Raw genomic sequence first — 6,232 nt, 5'->3', positions numbered from 1 at the left:
TTTGCTTAAAACTTAGGGTATGTATGTAGGGTATGTGTGCTTGCTGAAGAGAGACAGAAAGAGAGAGGGAAAGTGAGAAAGCACCTACTATGGGGCATGGTCATGTGACAGTCCTTTCTCTTCCATTTCTTCCTCCCCTTGGGATTTTCATGCACACATGCCCAGTGTGGTTTTCAAGTCACAGGGCCCAGGAGTCAAACCCCCAGATCCACCATGTAGAATCCAGTCTCCTTAACCATCAGGCCACGGGCTGGCCCCTAAAACAGAAATTTAAAATAATTTGCTTATTAATTTGGTTGAAATAATGTGATAATTCCTATTACTTGTTAACATATATAACATTTTTAGTGAAAATTAGCTTTCTTTTACAATATAAAAAAGAATTGTTGAGAAGAGTGGCATTTTTGCACATGTCTAATTTCTGGCATAAGATAACAAGCTTCTCAGATATGTTTGTGGATCCAATCTATTGTCATGTATTCTTTTTATTTTTCTTAAATTAAGTAAATTGCTTAATATGAGACAACACCCCCAACCCAAACAAGGACAGACAAATGTTACTTAGTCTTTATTTAATAATCATAAACTTAACTTTTCAATTCAGTTAGACTTGGAGGGCAATAAGGAAAATATGGAACCCCAAGGACTGCAGCGAGAGCACAGGTTATAGGACATAGCGAGCAGATGGGGTGGAGGAGTGCTCTCCTGAGCTACAGAAGGAAAGGTCTGGTGGTTAAGAGAAAACAAGTCAAATTCATTAGAGTTGTCCACAGTCAGCAATGGTGATCATCTTGCTGGTCTTGCCATTCTTGGACCCAGAGTGCTTCATGGCTTCCACGATATTCATGCCCTCTTTCACCTTGCCAAAGACCACATTCTGGTCATCCAACCACTCAGTCTTGGCAGTGCAGATGAAAAACCGAGAACTGTTGTGTTGGGTCCAACATTTGCCATGGACAAGATGCCAGGACTTGTATGTTTCGGGATGAAGTTCTCATCTTCGAATTTCTCACCATAGATGGACTTGCCACCAGTATAATTATGGCATGTGAAGTCACCACCCTGGCACATAAACCCTGGAATAATTCTGTGAAAGCAGGAACTCTTTATAACCAAATCCTTTCTCTCCAGTTCTCAAAGCACAAAAGTTTTCTGCTGTCTTTGGAACTTTGTCTGCAAACAGCTCGAGGTGCTTTTCCTTGAGACATCCTTTGTACTTTGGAATGCATTGGGAATGCTTGATGTGTTCTTCCCATTTAAAAAAAAAATTGTTTAGAGAGATTTTTGCTATAGGGTGTGTGTGCTCACTAGAGCGACAGATACAGAAAGTGAAAAATCACCTCCCTGCGGGGAGGGGGGGCACGATCCCTTCTCCATTCTTCTCTTGGAATTTTGGGCACACATGTACACGTACCTGGGATGAGTTTCAAGTCACCGGGTCCGGGATGCAAACCTCAGTCAGCCATGTGGGAGTCCAGCGACGTAACCATTATGCCATCTGATGGTCTCTCTTCCCATTTCTTCACATAGAACTTTCTTTTTTCAGAAAAACATTTCCTGCAGAGTACATGTGCTTGCCAGAGAGACAGAGAAAAAGGAGAGAGGGGAAGCTACCCCCAATAGGACATAGTCATGCCACAATCCCTTCTCTTCTATTTCTCCATCCTGTTGGAATTCAGGGCATGCACACACATATGCCCAGCATGTTATCCAAGGGGCTGGGAATGAGATTACACTGTATAGTCAGCCATGTGGGCCTGGCTCCCTTAACCACTAGGCTGTGGGCTGAACCCACATACTGCCCTTTTTAAAAACCTGTATTCGAATCTCTAATTGAATACACGTCTCTAATAATGTTTACTCTCTCATCAGTGAAACTAGCCCTTCTCCCCGCTGCATGCTCGTTTCTGTGAAACTGCACTGACAGCCAGCGTAGCCTGGAGCTACGGCCTCCATTCTCACAGAGGCCATCTCAGTCTGACCTGCCATGGCCTGGCACCAAGCCAACACCGTGACAAAGGCACAGGAGCCCTAGGGTTATTCTAAAAACAGCTTGGATCTGAGAGGCTCCCTACAGGTGCTCAGGGCCTCCAGGGGTCCATGGACCACACTGAGGGAATGGCTGGGCTACGAAGTTAACGGGGGCCTCCACCCACCAAATGAGAGGTTTGTAAATCTTTATCATTACAGAAGCAGGTGAAAAAACCCTGCCATCTCAGGTGATGCTATTTTATTCTAAATGTATCTAAATAGTTATCTGTCCCACTTCATTGCAAGACTTTTCCTTAGGATTTTAAAAGCGGGAATGTCTGGGTACTTAGAACCTTGAGACCACAGTGGTTATCCTGCCATGTTGACCTCTCAGACTGCAGCAGGTGGTGCCCTCACGTATCACGAAACTCAGTTCAAGGAGGGAGGCTGGGCTGGCAGGGAGGGCCAGCTAACCTGAACTCCTGCAACCCCTCTGGCTATGTCGGTTTGGATATCGGAGATCCCAGGAGGTGGTATCAGTGAAGCCTTCTGAAATCTAGCCTGCATGGGTTTGGGCCCTTTGACTAAAGGCTTTTAATGTGCAGGGAACTAAGAGGCCATTATAAAGGCAGAGATGAGAATTCCACATGGACTGGCTTGAAATGACACCACAGAAAGGATCCTGGTGGCCTTGTATGGTCTATCATATCAGACTGGTCACCCAACAAGGAATGCCAGAGTTCTCTCCCCACTAATAATGTACTGGAACAGACAGTCAGTTACAAAGCCACCTTCAGTTTGGGAAACTTTCTCACCAGTCATTTGAATTATTTTAATTCATACGTAAGTAATAAATAAATATTAAAATTCAATAAATTTATATTAAATAGAATTTAAGTAGGAAAATCTATTTTTCTCTCCAGAGGAAATACGTTAAAGTGTTTACAGCCCGTATCTAATATAGGCTGGGGAAAAAAGAAAGAAATGGAACCCCCCCCCCAAACAATTCATATTAATAGAGTTTGAAAATTTAATTAGAAAGAAAGAGTTAATCACAGTTTAAAACATCCTCAGCTAAAAATGTGTGGGAGACATTGGGTGCCTGTGTATGTGTGCCCAAGATCTCGAGAGGAGAATGGAGGAGAAGGAATTGTGGTGTGGCCATCCCCCCGGGTGGGGGTGATTTCTTACTTTCTGTCTCTCCGGTAAGCGCAAACACCCTATAGCAAAAATCTTAAAAAAAAAAAAAAAAAAAAAGTGCGGGATAGGGCCAGAAAAAAAAAAAAAGTGCGTGATAGGGCCAGCAGGTGGCATAATAGTTAAGGCACTGGACTCCCACCTGGCTGACTGCTGTTTGAGTCCCAGACCTGGCATCCTGCTTTCTCATGTTCTCTCTCTCTTTCTCATCTCTCTCTGTTAAGTACATGTGCCCTATAGCAAATTAAAAGTAAATATGATGATGACAAATAAAATTAAGTAAGTAATTCTTTAGAAAAGGTGTGATAAAAATTCTAAAGAGAATCTGGTAGTTAAATTAAGTTATATGATTTTTTTCATTTTGATTTTAAATGAGTTAAACTGGTATGAAGTAGTACTTAGAAGAGGCTGGAAACAGAGCCTTCAAACATCTCATTTTTAAAAACTACAATATATCCTTAAGCAGTAACATTCCTGCATGACCTGGGGATATAATTCAAGAAATCAGAGCCTTTGGCCTCCAACAATGTCGGGGTCATGGGCAGGCTACAGAGGTGAGGCTCCAGGGTCATGAGAACTTTCTACACTGCTAGTGGGGTGACAACCAGTGTTTGGTGGGAAACAACTTAGCAATGTGCGGGAACTTCAAAAAGTTTATAGAAAAGTGGAATTAAAGTATGAGTTTATTTTGGTGCAAAAAAAAAAAAAAAAGAAACCTGTGCATAGTTTCCCCTATGATATACTTTTCCATAAACTATATTGAAGGCCCCTTATATGAAAAAAATTGGAAGATACATGGTTTAGCCTGCTAAGATTGCTGTAATAGAATACCACAGGTTGGGAGTCTTAAACAATTGAAATTTATTTTCTCTTTCTTCTGGAGTGTGGAAGTCTGAGATCAAGGTGTAGCAAGGTTTGGTTTGTAGTGAGGGCTCGCTTTCTGGCTTACCGATGGCCATTTGTCTCCATATGGCCTTTCCTTTGCATGTGTGAGACACACACACACACACACAGAGAGAGAGAGAGAGAGAGAGTCCTTTTATAAGGGTATTAATCCTATCAGATCAGGAACCTCCCTCCCTTATGACCTCAGTTAGCATTAATTACTTATAATCTCTATCTCCAAATACAGTCATACTGGGGGTATTAACACATGAACATGGGGATAGAGGACCACAATTCAGTCTGTATCGATGCATATAACCTAGCACCCAGAAACTGCACTTCTAGACGTTTTCCTAGAGAAATTCTTGTATTTGTGCATAGGGGCCAGGCAGAAGGAATATTCATAGTTGCATTATTTATAAGAGCAACATTTAAAACTTTTAAATAGCTACCATCAGGAAGGAAATGGAGAAAGAAGCTGTGGAATGATCACACAATAGAATAATAACAGTAAATAAAAAGAGTAAACAAGAACCACATGGAGTGGACCTACGACCATGGATAAATCTTATAAACATACTTTTGAATACAAATTCAAGCCACAAAAATAGTCATACGTAATGATATCTCCACGTGAGAAGGTAAAATAGCAGCGTATCGTATTTTCCCATGGATACGTTCATACGAATGAAATATATATATAAAATAGGAGAACAAGGATGTGGAGGATGCCCCTCAATGTCAAGCCACTGGTTATTTAGAGAAGACAGAAGGCAGAAAGAGAACTTTAATTTTGTCACGCTGGACCTGTGGCCTAGTGGTTAAGGGAGTCAGATCCTGAATGGTCAACTGGTCTCGTGACTTGGGAGACATACTGGGTGTGTTTCTGTGTGTGTGTGTGTGTGTGTGTGTGTGTGTGTGTGTACATGTGCTTCCAGGATCCCAGCAGGATGGAGAAACAGAGAAGGGGTCACTTGTGAAAGTGACCATTCCCCATTGGGTGGTACTTTCTCCCTTTCTCTCCTCATCGTCAGATCCTGAATGGTCAACTGGTCTCGTGACTTGGGAGACATACTGGGTGTGTTTCTGTGTGTGTGTGTGTGTGTGTGTGTGTGTGTGTGTGTACATGTGCTTCCAGGATCCCAGCAGGATGGAGAAACAGAGAAGGGGTCACTTGTGAAAGTGACCATTCCCCATTGGGTGGTACTTTCTCCCTTTCTCTCCCCATCTCTATCTCTCTGTCTCTCTCTATCTCTCTGGCAAGTGCACCTGTCCTCTGGCAAACTTAGGAAAAAATTTAATTTTTGTGGCATTTTATTCTATTTTTTGAAAGATTTTTGCTAAAGGGCGTGCATGCTCATAAGAGAGACAGAGAGACAGAAAGTGAGAAATCACCCCCCCCTTGAGGGGGGATGACCACGCCACAGTCCCTTCTCCTCCATTCTCCTCTTGGGATCTTGGGCAGAAACACACACACACACACACACACACACACACACACACACACCTGGCATGAGTTTTAAGCCACTGGGTCCAGGACTTGAACCGTGGCCGACTAGGTGGGAGTACAGTGATGTAACCATTACGCCATCTGCTGGTCCTTATAACATTTAATTCTTAAGCTAAAAGAATTGGAGGTAAAGTCTGACAAAATAATAACATCTACTAAAGGGGTAATGGGTAATTTGATACGGTATTTCATGATTTTCATAATGAAACAACAAACAAAAGCAAACATTGAAAAAGAGAAAGGACCTGAGTGTTTGAGGGCAGGCTCCATTCACTGAGCTCTCCTCCCCCACTCTCCTTGCCCCATCTCCCCGAGACCCAACTGCAGGTCGGAGTGGGCCTCCTGGACACTTGTGACCATGACCTGAACCTCATGGAACTGGCCTAGAACCAGGGCCACTTGGGAGGTACGCACCCCTCCCAGATTCACATCACAGCATTAGAGGTACTAAACCTTACACAGACTCTGCCGATGCTGTTAATCAATAAGCTAAAGTTTACCGTAACCTTGAAGGGATGTACGTACATCCCAGACGGCGATCCTGGTGACAGGGCATCTGCATTGATCTTGAACTGATTTATGAACGCCTTGTTCTTACCATACTTCTCCTGAGCCTGTGCTCATGGTGGTGAGGGCCATCCTCTGCCTGGTCATCAGCAGAACATTCTT

The 6,232-nt window shown here is 43.0% G+C and overlaps 1 pseudogene; it reads right to left on the bottom strand.

The window, feature by feature from the left end:
* Positions 1-653: 653 nt before the first annotated feature.
* The window catches only part of LOC106734356 (peptidyl-prolyl cis-trans isomerase A-like), a 10,038-nt pseudogene continuing 4,459 nt past the window's right edge, over positions 654-6,232 (bottom strand).

Source organism: Tupaia chinensis, unplaced genomic scaffold, assembly GCF_000334495.1.
Source record: "Tupaia chinensis unplaced genomic scaffold, TupChi_1.0 Scaffold000098_3, whole genome shotgun sequence".
Taxonomy (NCBI): domain Eukaryota; kingdom Metazoa; phylum Chordata; class Mammalia; order Scandentia; family Tupaiidae; genus Tupaia; species Tupaia belangeri.
Note: the sequence above shows the minus strand (reverse complement) of the source record. Positions and strands in the feature narration are given on the sequence as shown.